Here is a 25,152-nt window from a genome sequence, read left to right on the forward strand (position 1 = left end):
TAGAAATAAATCTAACCAAGGAGATAAAAGATTTATACACAGAAAACTATAAACTGTTGATGAAAGAAATTAAAGAAGACTTTAAAAAATGGAAAGATATCCCACGCTCCTGGATTGGAAGAATCAATATTGTTAAAATGGTCACACTGCCCAAGGCAATCTACAGATTTAATGCAATCCATATCAAATTACCCAGGACATATTTCACAGAATTAGAACAAATCACAATAAAATTTATATGGAACCATCAAAGACCTAGAATTGCCAAAGCATTACTGAAGAGAAAGAAAGAAGCTGGAGGAATAACTCTCCCAGACTTCAGGCAATACTATAGAGCTACAGTCATCAAGACAGCATGGTATTGGTACAAAAACAGACACACAGACCAGTGGAACAGAATAGAGAGCCCAGAAATGAACCCACAAACTTTTGGTCAACTGATCTTTGACAAAGGAGGCAAGAATATACAATGGAATAGAGACAGTCTCTTCAGCAAGTGGTGTTTGGGAAACTGGACAGCAACGTGTAAATCAGTGAAGCTAGAACACTCCCTTACACCATACACAAAAATCAACTCAAAATGGATCAAAGACTTAAACATAAGACAAGATACAATAAACCTCCTAGAAGAAAATATAGGCAAAACATTATCTGACATACATCTCAAAAATGTCCTCCTAGAAAAGTCTACTCAAGCAATAGAAACGAAAGCAAGAATAAACAAATGGGACCTAATGAAACTTACAAGCTTGTGCACAGCAAAAGAAACCATAAGTAAAGCAAAAAGACAACCTACGGAATGGGAAAAAGGTTTTGCAAATGAAACCTATAAATGCTTGATGTCCAGAATATATAAGCAGCTCATAGGACTCAATAAGAAAAAAACAAACAACCCAATCCAAATAAGGGCAAAAGACCTAAACAAGCAATTCTCCAAGGAAGACATACAAATGATCAACAGCCACATGAAAAAATGCTCAATATCACTAATTATCAGAGAAATGCAAATCAAAACTACAATGATGTATCACTTCACACCAGTCAGAATGGCCATCATTCAAAAATCTACAAATGACAAATGCTGGAGAGGCTGTGGACAAAAGGGAACCCTCCTTCACTGCTGGTGGGAATGCAGTTTGGTGCAGCCACTGTGGAAAACAGTATGGAGATTCCTCAAAAGACTAGGAATAGACTTACCATATGACCCAGGAATCCCGCTCCTGGGCATATATCCAGAGGAAACTCTAATTCAAAAAGATCCATGCACCTCAATGTTCATAGCAGCACTATTTACAATAGCCAAGACATGGAAACAGCCTAAATGTCCATCAACAGATGACTGGATAAAGAAGAGGTGTTATATTTATACAATGGAATACTACTCAGCCATAAAAGACTCCATTTGCAGCAATATGGATGATCCTGGAGAACGTCATTCTAAGTAAGCCAGAAAGAGAAAGAAAAATACCATATGAGATCGCTCATATGTGGAATCTAAAAAACAAACAAACAAAGCATAAATACAAAACAGAAATAGACTCATAGACATAGAATACAAACTTGTGTTTGCCAAGGGGGTAGGGGGTGGGAAGGAATAGACTGGGATTTCAAAATTGTAGAATAGATAAACAAGATTATACTGTATAGAGCAGGGAAATATATACAAGATCTTATGGTAGCTCACAGAGAAAAAAATGTGATAATGAATATATATATGTTCATGTATAACTGAAAAAATGTGCTCTACAATGGAATTTGATACAACATTGTAAAGTGATTATAAGTCAATAAAAAATGTTTAAAAAATATGTAGAATAGATAAACAAGAATATACTGTATAACACAGGGAAATATATACAAGATCTTGTGGTAGCTCACAGCAAAAAAATAATGTGACAATGAATATATATGTTCATGTATAACTGAAAAATTGTGCTCAACACTGGAATTTGACACAACATTGTACAATGATTATAACTCAATAAAAATGTTAAAAAAAATCCTGAAGTTGTTTCTGGTAAAACTTGAGTGTAAAAGAAATAGAACTTTGGTCTTAAGGTAAACACTAGAATGTTCCAAATGCATACTTCTTACTGTCTGAATTTGATATTTTCTAAAAGAGAGAGAGATTCAAAGTGAGTTGTAACCCACAAAAGTCTTTGCACAATTCCATTGATCCAGTTCCCCTCTTCCAGGCAGTTCATACAAGCTTCCTATGTCAGCTTCATTCATTTATTACTCAGTTCATACTTGTGAGTAAAGGAGGAGAAAATACAGTGGCAATCAATCACTTCAGAACTATAGGCTTTACAAAGTAGAAAAATGACGGGTATTCCCACAAGCATGTTTATTCACAACATCCATAACCATAGAATAGCTTCAAAAATATGCCCTTGGCCTTTTTTTTTAATGGGCATATATTTGATTGGATGCCTTTACGGATTTTGTATGTTAACGGGAATAAAAACACGTCTTGTCTTTTAGCCTAATCACATTTCCACGTGATATTCTCAAAGATTTTGACTTGGGACATCTTAGGTGAGAAATTCTGATGTAGCATTCAAAGACTATATACTTAGACTACATTGATCTGGATTGTGACTTAATTCCCAGATCTCTAACTTCTTATAGAAATCATTCTCCTCATCTGGCTAGCCTTTTTTTCCTTTTCTTTTGTTTTCTTTTTGGCTAGCCTTTTAAGAGCAGAATCCAACAACAACTATTAGGAACCAAAGAGAGGGAATTGTATCACTAATTCCTTCTCTTCCCAGATTTTCCTGGATTTGAATCCTAACTTGATCATTTGAATCCTAGGACATGGCATTCCTGAGAACTGACTTTGATGTCTGCATGCTTTTACTAACACTACCCATGTTCCCCCTGGGTTGCTAATGACTCACCTATACAGGCCAAACCTGATCTGGACTTAATTCTAGATGCACCACGAGTTCTAGGTCATGTTATCCACCACAACAATGGCACTGAGATTGATATGGATCTGAGCAGATCTTAAATATCCTCTTATGGAACTGACTTTACAACTGACTAGCAAATTCCAAAATTTGTATGATAGAGCCAGTAGCAATGCATTTCTCAGAGATGCATTGTGAGCATTAAATGAGGCAATATATCCAAGGAGCTTAGTGTGGTGCCTTAAAACAGGGTAAAATACAACAATAGTTAGTCATAATTAAAAAAAAAAAAAAAGCCAGATACAGAGCACCTCCAGAAGTTCATGGAGGCAGATTTACAGTGAGGGCTCATCTTCCCTTCTCTCTTTCCTTCTTTGGTTGCAATTTTTCTTATGCAACATAAAAGTGAGCAAATGAGCATACAAAGACTACTAATTCTCAACACCATCACCATCTAATGAGAGAGTGATAATGTACATTAATTGTTTATACCAAATGACCTCTGCAGGGGGGCATACAAACTAGTCTGAATCCAGAGGGAGTGAAAGCAAAGTTGCCTTCTGATTTGGTACAGTCATTATGAGTATAATGCTGTTAGGAATGATGCGATAGACTGGTCTCCCTCCAAAAAAGAAACTGTTGAGATGACTGATTGGGTATGGGGGATGAAGGAGGAGGAGTTTGGGAAAAAGCTTGATGTTAGATCTAAAACACAAAAAGTAGTTTTGAGAGAACTCTGGCAGTAAGGAACTAGGTATAATTACCCATCTAAATAAATTAGTAACTTTCTTTCTACATAACGTGGCAAGAAGTTGGGTGGACCCATCATAGACCCCATTTCTTATCACCCAGGTCATCACCTTGTTTTCAATGCTGAATACTGGAGAGCTTTTAAAAAAAATAAGTACCTGGGCTGTACCTCAGTCTAATCTCTGCAGGTAGGACCTAGATTTGGGTGTTTATTAAAATCTCAATGACTCTAAAGCCCAGCCACTGATCCAGTGGTTTCCCTAAACTCAAAACGTTTACTACTTATTTCAATGCTTATTCCTCTACTAGGCCAAACACCATACCTGCCTCTTACACTAGTAAAACATGAAGCTGGTATTTGTGTGCTCTTGCTTCTGAAGGAGGCAAGAGCCTCAGGACCCAGAAAAGATGTGGCCCAGAAGGCCAAGCCTGAACTCTCCAGTCACACTAGAGGTCTTCCATGACAGCACTCTCACCAAACCTTGTTCCACCAGGGGATTCCTGATCTGGCAAGGTAAAAGTGTAGGATTTGAGGGGAGTTTAATGTCAGGGTCTCAGCTGAGGACATAGAGTGTGAAGACTCACTTTCTCAGTTGACTCATAAAACTGGGAAACACTCAGTTGGAAGTCACCTTCAGACAGCAAGGTGCATTAGTTTTTTATGGGTGCTGTAACAGTGTACCACAAACTGAGTGACTTATAACAATAGAAATTTATTCTCTCACAGTTATGATGTCCAGAAGTCTAAAATCAATGTGTTGGAAGTGCCATGTTTCCTCTGAAGGTTCTAGGGAAGAATCTTTACCTCTTCCTAGCTTCTGGTAGTTGGTGGCATTCCTTGGTGTTCCTTGCCTCACAGCTGCGTAATTCCAGGCTCTGCCTCCATCTTCACATGGTCTTCTCCCCTGTGTATAGCTGAGTGTCCAAGTTTCCCCCTTCTTATAAAGACTCCAGTGATTGGATTAGGGCCCACAATTACATCTGCAAAGACGCTATTTTCAATAAGGTCACATTGACAGGTACTGGATTGGGACTTAGATGTCTCATTTTGGGGGACACAGTTCAACCCACAACACAAGGATTAGCTCTGTACTTTGCTTCCTGGGAGAAATCCCTCCTGCTGTCTAACTTCTTGACTTTTCAGGTTTTCTGCTTAATGACTACATAATCGCCTTTTCTGCTATCCCTCAACCCCAAATATTACCTCTGAATCTCAAAGCAACAGATCTTTTAAAGGAGGAATAATTTTACAGAGGATGTCCTCTGTATATATGCATTTATAATATATGTATTTTGCAAATGAGGATACTATAGTCCAGAGAGAAATGGAACCTACCCTTCCCTGTCTATCTGCTCCAGAAAGGAGTCTCTAACTTTATTCTTGTTTTAACTTCTGACCTTAGCATACCACAGATATCTCTGTTTCAAACTCTGCCTCATTTAGCCATCTCTTCTCTTTTACTTGCTATCTTCCCACATCTTCTTCATATCCCAATTAGCCAGTTTGACACCAGTGCTTTTTACTAATTCACCAAACTCACTTCTGAGTACTTATTGGCACAATTTATTAATCTCTAAGGTGGAAAGTTTTAGTACACCTTAGACTCTGGCTTAAACCACGCTTTTTTCAAAATCTAAGCAGAAAGTCCCCAACATAAGCTAAACCAGATCCCCTTCCTATTTGGTGGCTCTTTATGCTATCAGTTTATTTTTCAGCACAGTCATAAAAAAGGATCCTAAAGATATGGACCCATTTCATCATTTGTATAGTCCATTCCCTTGAACCCAGACAGACTTCCTCTGAGCCAAACCTACTTCCTTGCTGACCTGAGGCATTCTATTCTGGTTGCTGCTTAGAATATGATTAGAGAACTTGGGACTTACTACATGAAAGGCAATCTTCTATTTTTATTTTTGTTCTTCTGTATTCGAAATCCTAAGGGACGGTCTGTTCACGCCTCACTGGGCCCATAACTGAAATACCACTGGGAGCTTTCCCCATATTTACTGACAGTTAGATTAACTGCTATCTATTTCTGGCTCTAAAATGACTTTTTCTTTCTGTGAACTTGAACAAATAACGATTTCCCTTTCCTTATAAAATGATATGGTTATTGCCTGTGGATGTTGTTAGGCTTAACAAGGTTGTTACAAAGTGATTATGTATCAACCTAAATTATAAAGCATTTTATGCTTATTTTTATTGGCCGTGCTGCAGTGCACTTCAATTCAGGAGGTATTTATTTATTTACTGGGCACCTACTAGGCACCAGCCTTGTACTACAAGCTGTTGGTAATCTATAGCTTGTTAGGAAAACAGTAAATGCCCAATATACACTTGATGGATCAAAATGTAAGATATGATTCCTGCTTTCTAGGAATCTAGAGTTTCTGTGGTTAAGAGTACTTTGCTTATTTTGAGGCAAAAGCAATTTACTTAAAATGTTCTCAGGCAAGTCTAAGCAGTAGCAAGAATAAGAGTAAAGAAAAGGACAAGAAACTAGTATTTATTAAGCACTTAATGTATACTACGTACCAGCATTAGAGGTTAAAAGTTTTTATTTTATTATGGTAAGAGCACTTCCTTCACTCAACCAGGCACCAAGCCCTACAGAGTCAACCATGGCATCCCATCAACCAGTCTCGTCCATGTCTTCATTGCTATTACCACAATTCAGGCTGCCACCTCTGTCACTTAGACACTTACAAGAGCTTCCTTTTGGGTCCCCATGGTTCAAGTCTCTCCCTGTTCCATTCCATCACTCCCCACTCCACCCCCTTTACACAGATGACTGCCCTGGCTTGGATCACAGAGCCAGGCCTGAGCCAATCCCAATCAGTTTCTTTTTTTTTTTTTTTTCATATATATGTATTTTATTGGACTTTAGTCAGTTTACAATGTTGTGCCAATTTCTGGTGTACAGCATAATGCTTCAGTCATACGTGAACATACATATATTTGTTTTCATATTCTTTTTCACCATGTTATTACAAGATATTGAATATAGTTCCCTATGCTATACAGTATGAACTTATTGTTTATCTATTTTATATGTATGAGTTAGTATCTGCAAATCTCAAACTCCCAATTTATCCCTTCTCACCTACTTTCCCCCTCTGGTAACCATAAGTTTGTTTTCTATGTCTGTGAGTCTGCTTCCTTTTTGTAAATAAGTTCATTTGTTACTATTATTATTTTTTAGATTCTACATATAAGTAGTATCATATGGTACTTTTCTTTCTCTTTCTGGCTTACTTCACTTAGAATGACAATCTCCAGGGCCATCCATGTTGCTGTAAATGGCATTATTTTATTATTTTTTATGGCTGAGTAGTATACCATTGTATAATATATATACCACAACTTCTTTAGCCAGTCATCTGTCAATGGACATTTAGGTTGTTTCCATATGTTGGCTATTGTAGATAGTGCTGCTATGAACATTGGGGTGCATGGATCTTTTCGAATTAGAGTTTCCTCTGGATATATGCCCAGGAGCGGGATTCCTGGGTCATATGGTAAGTCTATTCCTAGTCTTTTGAGGAATCTCCATACTGTTTTCCACAGTGGCTACACCAAACTACATTCCCACCAGCAGTGTAGGAGGGTTCCCTTTTGTCCACAGCCTCTCCAGCATTTATCGTTTGTGGACTTTTGAATGATGGTCATTCTGACTGGTGTGAGGTGATACCTCATTGTAGTTTTGATTTGCATTTCTCTGACAATTAGCGATATTGAGCATTTTTGCATGTGTCTATTGCCCATTTGTGTCTTCATTGGAGAATTGCTTGTTTCAGTCATCTGCCCATTTTTGGATTAGGTCATTTGTCTTCTTATTATGAAGTTCTGTGAGCAGTTTATATATTCTGGAAATTAAGCCCTTGTCAGTCTCACCTTTTGCAAACATTTTCTCCCATTCCATACGTTGTCTTTTTGTTTTGCTTATGGTTTCCTTTGCTGTGCAAAAGCTTGTAAGTTTAATTAGGTCCCATTTGTCTATTTTTGCTTTTATTTCTATTGTCTGGGTAGACTGCCCTTGGAGAACATTGCTGCAATGTATGTCACAGAATGTTTTGCCTATGTTTTCTTCTAAGAGGTTTATAGTGTCTTGTCTTATGTTTAAGTCTTTAAGCCATTTTGAGTTTGTGTGTGTGTGTGTGTGTGTGTGTGTATAGTATGATAGAGTATTCTAATTTCATTGATTTACATGCAGCTGTCCAGTTTTTCCAACATCATTTGCTGAAGAGACTGTCTACTCCATTGTATATTCTTGCCTCCTTTGTCAAAGATTAATTCACCAAAGGTTTGCGGGTTTATTTATGGGCCCTCTATTCTGTTCCACTGATCCATATGTATGTTTTTGTACCAATACACCATGCTATTTTGATTACTGTAGCTCTCTGGTATTGACTGAAGTCTGGAAGGGTTATTCCTCCAGCTTCATTCTTTTTCTTCAATATTACTTTGGTAATTCTGGGTCTTCTGTAATTCCATTTAAATTTTAGGATTATTTGTTCTAGTTCTGTGAAAAATGTCCTGGGTAATTTAATAGGCATTACATTATATCTGTAGATTGCCCTGGGTAGTATGGCCATTTTAATAATATTAATTCTTCCAATCCAAGAACATGGGATAGCTTTCCATTTCTTTAAGTCATCTTTAATTTCTTTAATCAGTGTTTTGCAGTTCTCCATGTATAAGTCTTTCATCTCCTTGGTCAGATTTATTCCTAAGTATTTTTTTTTTGGATGCAATTTAAAAGGGACTGTTTCTTTACTTTCCTTTTCTGATATTTCATTGTTAGTGTAAAGAAATGTAACTGATTTCTGTATGTTAATCTTTATCCTGTTACATTGCTGAATTCTTTTATCTGCTGAATTCTTTTATCAGCTGAATTCTTTTATCAGTAGCTTCTGTGTGGAGCCTTTAGGGTTTTCGATAGATAGTATTGCTATGTATAGTACTGCCATGGCTAGGACTTCCAATACTATGTTGAATAGAAGTGGTGACAGTGGGCATCCTTGTCTTGTTCCAGATTTTAGTGGGAAGGCTTTCAACTTTTCATCATTGAGTGTTATGCTGGCTCTAGGTTTGTCATAAGTAGCTTTTATTATACGAAGTATTTCCCTCTGTACCCATTTTGGTTACAGTTTTTATCATAAATGGGTATTAAATTTTATCAAATGCTTTTTCTGCATCTATTGAGATGATCATGTGATTTTTGTCCTTTCTCTTGTTGATGTGGTGTATCATGCTGATTAATTTGCAAATGTTGAACCATTCTTGTGTCTCTGGGATGAACCCAACTTGACCATGGTGTATGATCTTTTTTACATGCTGGATTCCATTTGCAAATATTTTGTTGAGGACTTTTGCATCTATGTTCATCAAGAATATTGGCCTATAGTTTTCTTTTTTTGGTAGTGCCTTTGTCTGGCTTTGGTATTAGGGTGATGGTGGCCTCATAGAATGAGTTTGGGAGTATTCCCTCCTTTTCAATCTTTTGGAAGTGTTTGAGACAGATCGGTATGAGCTCTTCTTGGTATGTTTGATAGAATTCCCCAATGAAGCCATCTGGTCCTGGACTTTTATTTGCAGGGAGGTTTTTTATCGCTGATTCTATTTCACCTCTAGTGATTGGTCTGTCAAATGATCCATTTCTTCTTGATTCAGTTTTGGTGGACTGTATGTTTCTAGAAACTTGTCCATTTCTTCTAAGTTGTCCAATACTGCCATATAGTTGTTCATAGCATTCTCTTACGAATTTTTTGTATTTCTGTGGTGTTGGTTGTAATTTCTCTATTTTTATTTCATATTTTGTTTATTTGTGTCTTCTCTCTTTTCCTGTTGGTGAGTCTGGCCAGAGGTTTGTCAATTTTGTTTACTCTTTCAAAAAACCAGCTCTTGGTTTGATTCAATTTTTTCTATTTTTTTAAATCTCTATTTTATTTATTTCCTCCCTGATCTTTATTGTTTCTTTCCTTCTGCTGACTTTTGGTTTTATTTGTTCTTCTTTTTCAAATTCTTTTAGGTGGTAGCTTAGATTGTTTATTTGAGATTGCTCTTGTTTTTTGAGGAAGACCTGTATCACGATGAACTTCCCTCTTAGGGCTGCTTATGCTGCATCCTATAGATTTTGTGTGGCTGTGTTTTCACTGTCATTTGTCTCAAGGTATTTTTTAATCTCTTCTTTGATTTCATAATTGACCCATTGATTTTTTAGTTGCATGTTGCTTAGTTTCCATGCTGTCGTTTTTTTCTCATTTGTTTTTGTCGATGATTTCTAGTTTCATGGCATTGTGGTCAGAGAAGGTGCTTGAAATGATTTCTATCCTCTTACATTTGTTGAGGTTTCTTCTGTGCCTGAGTATGTGGTCTCCTAGAGAATGTTCCATGAGCACTTGAAAAGAATGCACATTCTGTTTTGGGAGGATGTAATGTCCTAGAAATATCAACCAAATTCAACTCTTTCGTTGTGTCATTTAGTATTTGTTGCCTTACTGACTTCCTGTCTGGAAGACCTGTCCAATGATGTTAGTGGGGTGTTAAAGTCTCCTACTATTATTGTATTCCAATCAATTTTCTCCCTCTATGTCTGTTAAATATTGTTTTATATATTTAGGTGCTCCTATGTTGGGTGCATATATGTTAACGAGTGTAATATCCTCATCTTGTATTGCTCCTTTGATCATTATATAATGTCTTTCTTTATGGACTTTATTTTAAAGTCTATTTTGTCTGATTTGAGAATTGCAGTTCCCGCTTTCTTGTCATTTCTATTTGCATGAAATATCTTCATATACTATTCTTTGTCTCTATTCATAGTCTCTTATTGCCTTCAGTGCTTTCTTCACCCCCTTTGAAGTCATGATGTAATTGATTGTTGAGGTCTATCTCATTGATCATTCTTTGAGGGGACTTCTCTTGTTCTTTTAATTGGGAGTGGTTCCTCTGCTTCTTCATTTTACTTATATTTCTCTGGCTCTGTGGATTTAGGAGTATCAGTTATCTACTGTGATCTTGAGCTGTTTTTTTGTTTGTTTGTTTTTATTTAAAGTGGGAGCATTCCTGTGTAGACTGTGTGCATCTAATAGTTTTGTTGCAAGGGCTATTTTTAGTATGATGGTTGCCACATCTTTCTTCTGTGTGTGTTGGCTATTATTCCTTTTATTGGGGGTGTGGTTGGTATTGTGGTGATTAGAGCCTGCCCTGATTGTTGTTGTTGAGTGGGGCTTCATTTTTTGTTCTGTGGTTGTCACAGCCTTGACAGAGGCCAGGTATGCTCCCCTGTTGCTGGAGTAGAGGCTTCTAGACCCATTTCTGAGATATGGTGTGTGGTTGGCAGAAGTATCCACTACCCTGAATGTGCTGTCTCTCGTGTCCACACATATTTTACATTTACTACATGTGTATGTATCTATGTAGCCATAACGAGTAACTTTGCAAGTTTTTTAAAAAGGCTTTTAAAAATGATATCATCCTATGTGTATCCTTCTACAATTGAATTTTTTTCTGCTGTTGTGTTTTGGTGGTTTAGCTGTATCGGTAGGTATGCCACTCCTCCATTAATTTTAACTACTGCATGGTATTGTTTTATAAACAAAGCCTGATTTATCTGTTTTTCATTAATCTTCAAGCTTTTTATGATTTTGAGAGTTCATGTCCCCTTGAGTACATATGAAAACTTCTTTAGGATGTAGAAGCACTGGGTTGCAGGGTATGAAAATTTCTAACCTCAGGACACATGGCCACACTGTTTGTCAGAGTGATTACACTTATTTATTTCCCAGTAATGTAGAGAATTCTTCTAACTCTCTTTTATTCCTATTGCTTAGCAAGCATCTAGCACACAGGAGATATACTACATCTCCTACAAGTGCCTGAATGAATACGTGAATGGTGCTTGAATTTATAGAAAGGGATCTAGAAGAAGCAGAAATGCAGGTACTTTAAGTTAAATTACCAATAATAGAATGCCCAGACCTCTGCTATTTAAATGTAAATTAATTAAAAATCAAATTAAATAAAAGATTCAGTTCCTCTGTCGCACTAACCAACCACATTTTAAACACTTAAAGGTGGCTAGGGTATACTGGCTACCACAATAGCACAGATAAAGAGCCTTTCCACCATGACAGACAGTTCTATTGAACAGCTGGTCTAGACAATAGGTCCTTCACTTTTCCTCTCTTTCTCCCTTTTCCACTTCACACCCACCTCAATTATCTAGTACTTTCTTAGTCCTTTCTGTATGCCTGTAATTCCTACCACACTTGCCTTCTTGGGCTACAATCCATAATTCATGATTTCTCATCTGATTTCTTTTAAATTATGCTAAAATATATATAAAATAAAATCTGCTATCTTAACTATTTTCAAGTGTACAAGTTAGTGACATTAAGAATATTGACACTGTTATGCAAACATTACCACTACCCATCTCTAGAATCTTGCCATTTTCCAAACTGAAACTCTGTAATCATTAAACAATAGCTGCCCATTCTGCCCCTTCCCTAGCCCCTGGCAACAACCATTCTACTTTCTGTCTCTATGAATTTGACTACTCTAGGTACCTCATATGTGCGGAATCATATAATATTGTCCTTTTGTATCTGGCTTATTTCACTTAGCATATCTTCAAGATTCATCCATGTTGTATGTATCATGTGTCAGAATTTCATTCCTTTTAAAGGTTGAACAATATTCCAGTGTGTGTGTGTGTGTGTATGTGTATATATATATATATATATATATATATATGGCAGTTTTTATCTGATATTTCCTTTGTCTTCGTCCCTCAGGTACCAGCTGAATGACTACATAGCTAAATAAATGCAAACCGCAGCATTAACAATTGATATAGGTTTTGTATCATGGCCCCTAGATGCAACACTGGAAAGAACAATGGACCAGAAATGAGGAGTACTGGGTTCTAGTACCCAGTCTGCTGCATGACAGCTAGGTGGCCTTAGAAAGTTACCTTAACTCTCCAAGCATCAGTTTCCTCATCTAATCTAAAATAATAAGGTACTCTTGTCATTCTAATCCTATAGGTTTAAGAGTGTTCTTCAGTGCACTGACTCAAGAGTCAATAAGGAAACGATTTGAAGGTATTGTAGTAAAGTGAGTAAGGAATATATTTTGAGAAAGAGTGGCTTCTAAAACTTTCCAATTCCACCAAAGAAAGGAAGAAAGAAAGGAAGGAAGGAAGGAAGGAAGAAAGAAAAGGAAAGGAAAAGAAAAGAAAAGAAAAGAAGAAAAAAAGAGAAAAAGGGAGAGAGTTAGCTTATACTACGAATAAAGCCATAATGCTTTAGATTCTCTGTTTCTAGTGTCTCCCACTCTAGAGTTGAGTATGAGTCTTGGAGAATTTTTACCTATTTAACTTAATTTTCAACTTTCTACTAGGCCTCTGAGATCTTCTGTATCTTGCTATATTTAAAATCTTAGTCCCGTATAATATTTTGAAAAGAGTTATTAAAGTTTATTATTTTGGTATATTACTGATTTTCTTCTATATTGTTATTATTCTCTAGTTTATTTCCTTTTACTTTTTCTATTTATAAATGATTATGATTCTCTAATCTTTACCCTTTGGAGATATGTTTGTTCCCACATGCAATTAAGGACTACCCCAGAAAGTAAATAGTAGCAATGTGGCCAAAAAAAGAACAGGGATTGATTACATTCCTCTTACTGTAATCTGGCTGGGGAATGACATGAAAAGGAATGACAGAACTCTGCAGGCCTCATCTTCCCACACTTCCTAAATTTCATCCCCAGATCTAGTACTTACTTATATTGTCGCTCTTGTTTCTGAGTACTCTTCCATGGACTCTAGACAAATAAACAAACATGTATTTTTTTTTTTTGACAGTTTTCTTTATGTGTATCTTTGGAGGATTTAGCCATGTGGACACATATGATACTAACTCATTATTTTTAACTGCTGCATAGTATTATGCTTTGTGACCATAGCACAATTTACTTATTTGTTCTTCTATTGATGCTTAGGCTAGTTTCAATTTGTCATTGTGCATTTCTCCATGGACACACATGAAGGTGTTTTTTCAACCCTGCTGCCTGACCCTGGTTTAAGAAATCTGCTCCCCTTATTTTTTGATATAAAGTTTCAAGGAACCCCAAAGAGTTTATTCATTCAAAAGAAATAAACTGAGTTCCTGCTGAGTGTAGAGACACCAGGTAAAGCAAAAACAAAGCCCCTGCTCTTGAAGAGGGGCTATTAGAATGGGATAATTATCAAATATTAGTACAAGTAAATATAACATTACAAGTATGAAAAAGAACTTGAAGGAAAAGTCTGTCATCCTATAAGCATACAACAGGGAGAATGTGTTCATGGTTCAGGGCATCTGTGTTGGTTTTCCTGAAGCAGTGATGCTTGGTCTGAAAGAGGTAAGAGAAATGAGTGAGAACATGCCTGGTAAGGGATATGCAGTTTGGTTTGGTGAACATCACAAGCAGCGGGAACAGCAGATGTACAGGCCTTGGGCTGGAAGAGAAAGTGGCCATTTTACAGAGAAGGCCTGTGTAGTTAGGACAAAAAGTGAAGGGAAAGAAGGTGTGAGAAAAACTCAAGAACTTGTTGGGACAGAGCACACAGAACCTTTGGCTTTTAGCTTAAGATAAAGGAACACCAGGGACTGCTCTTAAACTGGGAAGTGATACTCTCAGATTTGGATTTTGAAACAACAAATTCACTGGTTCCAGTGTGGTGACTCCTTTGTTTGGATTCCTACTCCAGTTTCTGCTGAATCCATGTGGCTGAAACTAAACATTTTATATCACCAGCAGGACTCAGTCATTCTTTTGAAGAGTGATTGAAATGAGGAAATGCTCTTAAGTAGAAGCATCTGCTCTAAGGGAAGGATGTACAGCAGAGAGAGGAAAAGCATTGGTATCTTCCAGGAAGTAGTGAGAATCTTTAGAGAATCAGAAAATACAAAACAGGAGTCAAAGTAAGGGAGAATCTGTCTAAAGAAGAGAAAAGGAGGAGAAAGGAAAGAGAGGCTGAGAGCCTAGCTTCATGAGAAAACTCTTGGTCAAGCCAGTAAGTACAGAGATCAGAATGAACCAGGCAAAACACAGAGATAAGGCATTAGCAGAGACTTACTTGAAATCTGGAAGGAAAACATAGCTCTCTAGGCAGTCCAAAGTGGACTAAATAGCCCACAAATTGCACAACACAGCAACAGAAATCCTCTAGTCTCTGGGAGGCCTGAGCCTGCCTAGGCTCAGCCCATGATTAATCTCTCCTTAGAAAATCAAAGTCATGATCTGCGACTTGTGGTACCAACATTGTATGGGCTCCTGCTGGGTAACTCACATGCACCACTCCATGCTCCCCTGGCCTCTGGCCCTGGTCTCAGCTTAGAAAACATACTTGACAACACTACCATGACTCTTAAAGGACTAACTTATACTTCCCCTATTATTCAGCAGTATGTTTTTTCTTCACATGCTTTGAGTAGATGTTTAGTTTTTAAGACAAGGAGAGAAAAAAAAGAACTCTAAGACTCAGTTTGCAGTTGGGGAAGTGCTTTGCAGTCAGAGTGGGGAATAACTTTCCTGGAAAACAATGATTTTATTTGGCTTTTTCAAAAAGTATGTATTACCATAAGAATGACTCAGCCGCTAACAAAAACACAGTTTCAGAGAAGAACCTGATTGAAGCATAATTGATTATGTTGGACAATTACAAATGCCCTTATTAAATAATTGCAGTTAAACCACATGATAGTTTTACAACTGATTTATAAAAACAAAACTGTGAAAGTTTAAGTGACATAATTGTTCTCAGTATCACTACAATTTTCAAATGAAGCAATTTAGCCTTAGAAGCAATTTCACTTCTCATTGTGATGTTATTTTGGTGTCAGGCTGCAAGCTTTTGTTTCACTCCAGAGTTCTTGGAATGATGATTAACCCTTCCCTCTCCTTGGCTGAGGCAATGATGAATTTTTCTAATATACCAGTCCTTTACATTTTGCTGCAGACCCAGCAGGTTATGAAAAGAATCATTTGTAGGCCTCCAACTATTTATATGGTTTCAATTTAATAAGACTATGGTTGCTTTTGTATAAATGTGGGGAATTTATATCTTTCTTACATTAGGGGTATATGTGAACTGAAAATAAAAACACCAAAAACAAAGTCTCCTGTATTTGAAGGTATCGACCAATGTTAAGACTTTGCACAGTTTTCTTTCAAGATTATATCCTTATCGGAAATGATATAGGAAATGGCCCGGTATCTCTGGCACATCTCCTGGAATGTTAATCAAAGGTCTGTATTTTCAGGTGCACAAATAAAAGACCTTGGAACTTTCAGCAGATAAAAGCCAGTCCCATTAACATTCCTTTATTTAGTTTCTGTGAATTAAATGGTTTTATACAACCACTGTCTCAGTATGACACACACTACTCCCAAGGCACGTTCTACACTGGTAATAAGAGCTAAACCTGCTGCATTTCATTTCAGTCTTGCTGATAGCATTTATCAGCAAAATCTGGCTAAAAACAGAATATGCAACTTAAGCCCGATTATAACCAGGCTGCAGAGGAGGAAAGTGAGGGATTATCTGGAGACTGGGAGCACAAATATAAGATTGTATTGTCATTGTATGCTATAGGCCTTTTGGCAAACTGTAGTATAAGCCCCAGCTGACAGGCCTTTTCACAACTGACAGAGGAAAATATGAAACTTAAATTCTTCATGACAGATAAATCTGTTGAATGAAAGGAAGACCAATAGGATAATGGTGGACAAAAAGCATATTGCTTTTGGGTAACTCCCTTAAATCTACCTCTTTTGTAAATATACAAAATAGGCATTCAATGAATATCTTCTAAACTCCTACCTATCAGCTTTGCTAAAGCAAGCTGTTAAGTTCGAATGATAAAATAAGCATCTTTTCTTCAGCAGATGAATACAAAGTCTTATAAAGCAGGGGTGGCAGATTAAATTTAATATGTGGGCATGAAAGATGTTTCCTGGATGACTATCAACTGGAGTGGATTTCTTGAACCAAAGTTGACATGTTACTATTGTAGAAGGCTTATTAATTGAGATATTAAATATACCATGATTAGGATTTTTGTCAAATTTTTAAAAAATATGACTATAAGTAATTGCTCTTTTCTGTCAGTGGGTTCCAAGTCCATGAAATGTAACCAGAGACCATCTCTTAGGATTAATATCATTGGCCTTTCCAGTGGTGATACATGTGATACCCTTGTCAGAGGCCTAGGGTTCTTTGCCTTTCTCATGCTGGTTTAGCACTGGCATTCTTCCCTAGGAAAGTTCACCCTGGTTGGCTATATTAATTCTGTCCAATTCCAGTGGTGGCCTGTGGAAAACTACTTCAAACCATGAGAAGCCATAGTAAACTGAAAAGTAAAGTTTCTTGTATAGTTTTTTAAATTCCTGCAGCCAGCTATGTAGCTATTTATTGTGTAACCTCACTGTTCCTGGAGGAAGCTTTCTAAGCAGCACACTTCTAGGGGAAGAGGAAGGATTAATACAGGCTCCTTAATACAGGCTGCCTCTTCTATAAAATGAATGACTGGACTGCCTTGGCAAATCCCAGGTCGAGTTGATAGATGGGTCTTGTTGAGATAGCCCGAAGCAAGTTTCAGAACCCAAGAGCAGATCTGCCTTGAGCTGCCACTTTCCCTGGTTGCCAAGTAATTCATGGCTAATCTCCAGCACAAAAATCAAGGTGAGAACTAGAGAGAAAGAGAGATAGAGAGGGAGTGTGAGGTGGGGTGGGGTTGAGAGAGAGAGAGAAAGAGAGAATACAGAGAGAGAATGAGTGGGTGAAAGAAAAGATAAAACAGGTGAGAGTGCTGAAGGTCATTTTTCTCTGAGACTTCATGTCCTGACCAGTAGGGGTTCTTCCATTAGCCAGACAGTCCTGGAATGCCGGGCACTAGGACTGGGGCATAGTCTTAGGCCATGGAAATCTCCCACTAAGTCACAGGGAGGAGGAAGAAAGACGGTGAGACAGAGTTAGAGAGACTAAGAAAAGGAAAATGAGGAGGAAGAGGAGGGGAGCCAGCCTGGAGTCTGAGAGAAGAATCTAGGCGCCACGGTGTAACAGCTGCCTCAGGTATGCTAGCCAGTCTCAGCTCGTTCCCAGCTCTTTCTGGCAAGCCTCAGGCTCAAGCGCACACACACCATGCAAGTGTATGTGCACACACACATGCACACTCTGTGTCTCGTCTATTGTAAAGAAGCTTCTGGCCCGTTCACAATAGTGTCTTTCTGATACTCACTGAGAGAATGGGGATCACTGGGCACTGCTTTTCATAATGGTGGTAAGATTGCCTAAGACCTTGGTAATTAACAAAATCTACTCAAATACAAAGGGATTTAACTTACTCTAAAGATTATTATGTTTTGTCTGCTGGATTAAAATTGCTTCCAAAGTTATTAGAGAAACTCAACATTAGCACTTTCTATAAAGAAACAAACCACACACACACACAAAGGTGCAGTATTATAAGGCAATAATCCAAAATGCTACTGCTTGGAATAATAAGGATGCTGTGTGTTTACATAGCATTTTTCTTTTCCAAATAATTCAAAGAGCTCCACCACTTGTATCCCATTATTCCTACCAACAGTCTTCTATGAGCTATGCAGGCGGCAAGGATAACTATCTACATTACAAAGGTGGAATAACTGAGGCACAGAGAAGCATTCAGGATTACACAGCAAGGAAGTCGCAGTTCCTGATTCACTATATAAAACATTAACTTCAAGAGTTTTGCTGTAAAGTAAAATATATATTCCTCTTTTCCATCTTAATTCTCTAAAGACAATTTGCAAAGAATCTTTCCTTTGGGGGGACTAATCTCTGACCCCTTCTTGTGTGCAGTCTCTACCTTAGCACTTATCAGAGTGTTGTAATACTTCATTTATTTGCCTACCTCTTTCCTGATATCACATTCTTCTCAAGGGCCAGGACTTGCTCATCTTTGTAACTCCAATGCTTGAAAAATGGTTGATGCTTCTTAAATGTCTGTTGGTTGAATGAATGAAAGAAAAGAGAATGAATGAATTAATGGACAATCTTCTAAGAAGAATTTCTGATACAGTAATAATAAACGCAAATTTGGGCTTAAACTAAATATGTCTCATCTGATTTAATCGTTGCTGTGACAAATTTGCCCACCTCACAAGTCTTCTTTTAAAAATCCAGTGAATATATTTAGAGCTAATTCCTTCCCTGCTTGGACTGCTGAATTTATTCTTTGGAACAATAAACTGACTTGTAAATATACTAGGGCTCCAGATGGTCTACTGCAATTATTTTCCCCATAGCCTTCTTTTTTAGATATCTGAGAGAAAGCATTTAGGTGTAGAGGTTTTGCGGAGTGTTAACATATAGTTTTACTCTGTCCCAAACCCTTTTCCGCTGTATATGGAATCTTAAACCAGATTGTTATTTGAGGGAGTGGGTATAGACCCCAAAATAACAACAGGAACAATGACTGCTCTTCAAGGAGACTATAAATTTAACTCTCTTTTATACATTTTTGGTGATCAATACAAAAAAGGCAAGGTAATATATGTTAATCTTTACCAGATGTACTTTATGTATCCCCTTACATTGGAAGCCTAGCAGGAGTAGAATGTCACAACAGACATTTACTAAAATACCTGGGGAAATGTAACAAAAAGTGTTAGAGGAAAATGGTCTTTCAGCTAAATTACCTAATATATTTGCTAATGGTATCTGATTTAAAAGCCATAAAAATACCGAGTTAAAAGCACATTAGAAGATGTGTTATATTTATAAGTGTTTGTCACCTTGGCAACAAAAGCTATATTCCAAATCTAACACTAGCTATGATGGGCCAAGACCTTTTAAAATTGGTAAATACTTCTTTATGGCAACGATCTGCTTTCAGCTACTGAATGTTAGAACTGGAAAAGGAAGTTCTTCATTGCATAGCACATTTTTTTTTGCTAGGTTTCTACTATAGGTAAGCTTTTTCTTCCTATTAGTAACTATGGCTTATCCTTAACAAGAAAAGCAACGCATTTTCAAATAAAGCATGTCTTAATTGTTCTCTTCTTGCACTCAGAAATGTAGATATAATAGTATGAAGATTCCCAAGGATAGAGTTTATCTATCAACTTTACACTTCAGTTTATCAACCATTGCACTGACATTGATCTGTGTCTGAAATAACACAGGTGTATACTATAAAATTGACCTTATGCTACAAAAATCTATTCTTCTAGATAACTGAGTGAAATATGTCTAGTTTAATAGTGGATCATATACAGGGAAGTTTTCATATACCTTTATCTTTCAAGTGAGCTGCATAACTGAAATATTATCTTTCACTGTCACACTAAAATTCTGCTCCCTACTTCCATCTAGTAGAAATGGATGATTTGGTAATGGAAACGTATGCTTTAAAGCCTATGGATTTCAGGTGGGCCTAAAAGAAGCTTAGATTTGGACTCCTACTATTCTTTGCTCTTTCTCTAAGCCCCAATCTGATTTCCAAATCCTACAAAAAATTTTTTTGGGGCTACTGCCAGTCAAAGATTATAATTCCAAGAGTCTAACTAGATTCCCATGTGGCCGAACCAATTTTCAGAAGTAAACTACGGAAAAGGTCTGGGTAAACACACATTCTCTGTGGGCTGTGGCTATTCACTGGGCGCCTAGACAAGTTGTCTCTGCAGCCAGCTTGGGAAAACCCAAGACCAACTCGTGATTTGTAATCATGCTCAGCAGGTTCTCAAATAGATGGGCAACTCAAAGGGCTAAAGACCATCCCCCAAGTAATTTTCTCTAACACAGGGAGAGCATGTCTGTCTTCCACCCGGGAAAAAAACACTAAAAATCCCCTATCATAACAGTCCATGCAAAATAGTGTCACTGCTCCCTTTTTATTTTCTAAAGAATAAGGTCTCAGTAAACACAGAAAATAAGGTTTATTTTATGAGACAGAGACATTAATAGTACAGATGGAGAATGTTCTAGAAGAGGATAGGATGAGTCTCCAGCTTGGAACTAATAAATCAAGGTAGCAGGGGTTTTTGTTGTTGTTGTATATATATTTTTATTGAAGTATAGTCAGTTTACAATATTGTGCCAATTTCTGGTGTACAGCATAATGTTTCAGTCATACATATACATACATATATTCATTTTCATATTCTTTTTCATTATAGGCTACTACAAGATATTGAATATAGTCTCCTGTGCTATACAGTATAAACTTTTTGTTTATCTATTTTATATATAGTAGTTAGTATCTGCAAATCCATACAGCTCAGTAGTACAGTATATGCTTAGCATGCAATAGGTCCTGGGTCCAATCCCTAATACTTCCATTAAAAAAATAAATAAACCTAGTTACCTACCCTCCTCCAAAGAAAGGTAGTAGTTTTGAATTTAAATATAAACCGTGTGAACAAAGCTGACAAATACACTCAAACATAGTTAGCTAGATTTACCTTCCATTGACTGAAGGCAAGGAATCACATGGATTGACATGTGTTCTAGTACTCAAACACATTTTTCATTTGATTGATAAATGTAATTCACCTCTTGAGAATGTGTTCTGGTTATATCACCTTACCACTAAGCGCTTTGCTTAAATCCTAACAAATCATTTACCAAACCATAATCTGTTGGCAAAAAAAAAAAACCAAAAAAACAAAAAAAAACTCCATTTTTGCCTCAATATTATTTTTAAAATAGCCTTGACGGAAAATTACAGCATGTTGTTTAAAAATCATCACATATCACACTATTTGAAGCATTGACTAAATAATCTCATTTTACTATCCAGAAAATACAAGCAAAAGGCTATTGATGGCCTGAATTTCACCAAATATGAAGACACAAGATACTTCTTAATAGCTGCCCTAGCTGAGAGAAAAATACAACATGAAGAATCACTCAAATTTCTTCCTATGAATATTTGTAGGATTAAAAATCAATTTTATATAGATAAACTTCAGTAAATCTATTTTATGCATTTCACATGATATCCACAAGTTAAAGAATGGCTGTCTACACAAAAATGTAGCCAAGAAAAGGTGTTAGAGGTAGGAGTAAAATAAAATAACATGATCCATTTACATTTTGTTGATGTTTATGTGTGGACATGTTTGCCTTTTAGACCAGAAAGATGAGTAAAAATCAGGTAAAGAGGACGGGGCCACATTAGTATAACCCAAGGCAAAAAGTGAAAATTGGAATCGCAGGAACATTAAGGAGAAATGTCTTGCTAGATTAAGAGCTGCAGGTTTAAGTGAGTAGGAAATGTAGTTAAGTAGGTAGGGTGGGGCCAGCTGTAGACCAAGAAAGGAAACTATTTGTGAAGTGCCAGGCTCAGCACAGTTTCCCTCAGGTTATTTCATGACACGACTGGAAGTGAGTATGATTCTCCTTACCTACAGATCAAAGAGAGTCTCAGAAAGTTTAAATGCCTGACTTGGTGGTTCTCTGCAAGGAAAGATGAGACATAATCCAACATTCTTTCCACTGCACGATATTGTATGAAAACCTGGCAGAGTGATGTAGAGATTAATTCACACAGAAAGCGACCACATATAAACCAAGTTCTAAAAAGTCAAATCTAAATAAGCAATTAAAAAATACAAATGGCTCAACAGAATCCCTAACTGCCTTGGGATTTTTCCATGTGTGAAATGAGCAACATTATCACATAATCATGTTCTTAGCCTCAACGGGGTGACCTGATTAATTTTCAGTTACAAATTTCAAAGTAGCACTGATTAAGAGTTAGCTGCTTAGATTGTTACTGTTCATCATTCCAGAAAACCCCAGGTCTGATTTGGAAAACATAAAATATTCTAAAGGCAGATCTGGTTATGGGAATTTAGACATTGTCTTTTATTGGCAACCTGACAAATCTGCTGCCTACTCTCCTCCCTTTGTGGTTTACATGCTGCTTCCATATACAACATTGGCATCCCATTCGGAAGTTGTTTGTTGTGTTTTGGTTTATGTTACATACAACAACTGCCCTGAGCCACTTCTAAGAGAGGATAATAATGACAAATTTGAAATCTTCTTCCCAGGAAAAGAGGCTGTGGTGAAAATGCGAGACAGCATTTAAGCAACTACCATTAAAGGCATTTTAATTTTCTGTTGACAAACACGATTTTCCAAATGATTTACAGTGAAGTTTCTGGGCTGACAGCCATACAGCCTGTCTAGGACTATGTTTTCTGGTTCTACGAAAGTGCTAATGAAATCTTCATTCTTCTGTTGGTTACTTTCAGTGAGAGACCTAATGTCTTGAAAATCACAGTGTTATTTGGGTTCCTTGTTTGCCAGCTTCTGCTCTCACCTTCCTAGAGTCTCTTGACCCATTTTTTAGACCAGGCTCTCCTAATCCCAAACACGAATGCTGGACTTGAGACAGGAGTGCTCTAAGGTGCACTGGCCCCACACTCAGCAGCACGTGTATCCTTTCAGTGAAAGCAGCCTAGTCCTTAGGCCCCAGTTCTGCAACCTGGAGTTTTATCTTGTTCATATTCTGTCTCCTGAATCTGAGTTAATGTTTTCCTGTGTTAGATGTCATCTGTCTTTTCAGCTTGCTAGATATCCGGTCTCTCCTAAAGAGTGAAGTTCTGTTGTGTTCTTGTTATTTCTCCTCTCTGGCCTCCTGTAATACTCAGAGTCTGCAGCTTTTCTGGTGCTTAATGCCTGCCTTCTGCTTGTCTAGATTTTTCACTTTGTTTTCAATATTATTTTGTATAATGCTCTCCTTCTACAGACAAGAAAATCAAAACAAGAAAGTTGGGAGATTTGCCCAAGGTCTCAACACTAATTATTGGAACTCTAGTTCCAATATTTAGTTCCAACTCTAGTATTGGAACTCTAGTAATTTTGAGACATACATGCTTTTATATTGTTGGACTAAGTTCATCAGATCCTTCCTTTTAAGACATTATTCCCCTTTATTTGCATTTTTATTTAATATGTCAAGAAACTTTTGAGCAAGAAAGTTGTTCCCCAACTTTTAAAAAAGTGTTAAAATAAAAAGCAAAATACCTACACATGTTCAAGGGTATTAGCCTATGGGAGGTTTTGTTTATATAGTTTTAAGAAACACATTTTTAAAAAGCAGGAGCTTGTTTTATCAGTCATCCTGTTTCTAAATTGTTATTATGATAGACCTCCATTTTATTAAAATGGTCTCTTTTCTTTTAGAAGTATTTTCGCTCTAGTATAAAAAGTGAGGAACTGTTTTTCATTTCAAATACTTAGGTTTTGCTATTCTGGTCTATGAATTCTAGCTGAGAGCGTGCTCATTTTTGCTTCCCCACATCTATGTCTTACCTTATGATTTTCCTCTCCATCCCCCCTAAAACAGTTCTTTCATCCCAAGGAAAGAATTTTTCACCAGTTTCTTCCCTAGGCCTTTAAAACTTCAATAGACTTTCACTAAGTCTATTACAGTTTGACACCTTACATTATATTAAAATACAATCAGACACCCAGTTATTAAAAAAAAATCAGTAACTATTGTAGTATTTAAATGCTTCACATTGATGGGAACTAGAGAGGACACATGTTCTTCATTTGTTTTCATTGAACAGAATCTATAATAAATAAAGCCATAAAGCCTTATCACCATAGATCATTTAATAGGAAATGAAAATAACAAGACATTACAATAAGATCTGACATGAAATTCTGTGTTGAATTTTATCCCTCCCACATATCCTGTCTTTTTCTAGAATAGTAGCAGGTCTTTCTTGCATAGCAGACATCTGGCCACCCACACTTACAGACCAGGTCAACACAACACCTTCTCTTAGTCCTTAATTCTGTGTTCTTATTATGTTCCAGTCATTTGGATGTGACTTTGCTGCCAGGTGTGGAGGACCAACCTCTGAGGCATCTGACTTTCATCTGACTGGACATCTATGTTTTTTAAGAACTAACTGTAGGCAAGGACAAGGCTGATCTTTTCTTTTATGGTTTTGGATTTGGGGATCCTTGTTTAAGAATGTCTTCCCTACTCAATCCTATTCAGAAGTCTTAAAGCTATTCTACTGTATTTTCTCCTCAAAGTTTTAAAATTTTGAAGTTTTGCCATTTATAGATAAATCATCAAACCATTTTGAAGCGTGTGTGTGTGTGTTTTTGTGTGTGTGTCTGTGTGTGTGTGTGTGTGTGTGTGTGTGTAAATAGAGTGAAGGAGGGCTTTAAAAATGTAACTAGTTTTCTTAGCATATTGGAGCAACTAGTCTATGCTTTCCCCACTGAGCCTCACTGCCAGCCCTGACATATATGAAGTTTCTATATTGTGTGAGTCTCTTTCTAGATATTCCATTCTGTTCTCAGTTCTCCCAAAGTAACAGTATCACTATACCTTTTTGTCACTGCTTTAGATTTAATTTATATCTGGTAAGGCAAGTCCCCTCACCTTGTTCTGCTACTTCTTCAGGAGTATC

At 37.0% G+C, this 25,152-nt stretch overlaps 1 long non-coding RNA gene across 3 annotated transcripts in view; it reads right to left on the reverse strand.

The window, feature by feature from the left end:
• The window catches only part of LOC116153986 (uncharacterized), a 191,584-nt gene that overhangs the window by 107,137 nt on the left and 59,295 nt on the right, over positions 1-25,152 (reverse strand). For all 3 annotated transcript variants that reach the window (XR_010381685.1, XR_010381684.1, XR_004137776.2), the window contains exon 3: positions 18,618-18,709. This is a non-coding gene — a long non-coding RNA (uncharacterized LOC116153986). The remainder of the gene's footprint in view (positions 1-18,617; positions 18,710-25,152) is intronic.

The sequence above is a fragment of the Camelus dromedarius genome, chromosome 7 (assembly GCF_036321535.1).
Source record: "Camelus dromedarius isolate mCamDro1 chromosome 7, mCamDro1.pat, whole genome shotgun sequence".
Taxonomy (NCBI): Eukaryota; Metazoa; Chordata; class Mammalia; order Artiodactyla; family Camelidae; genus Camelus; species Camelus dromedarius.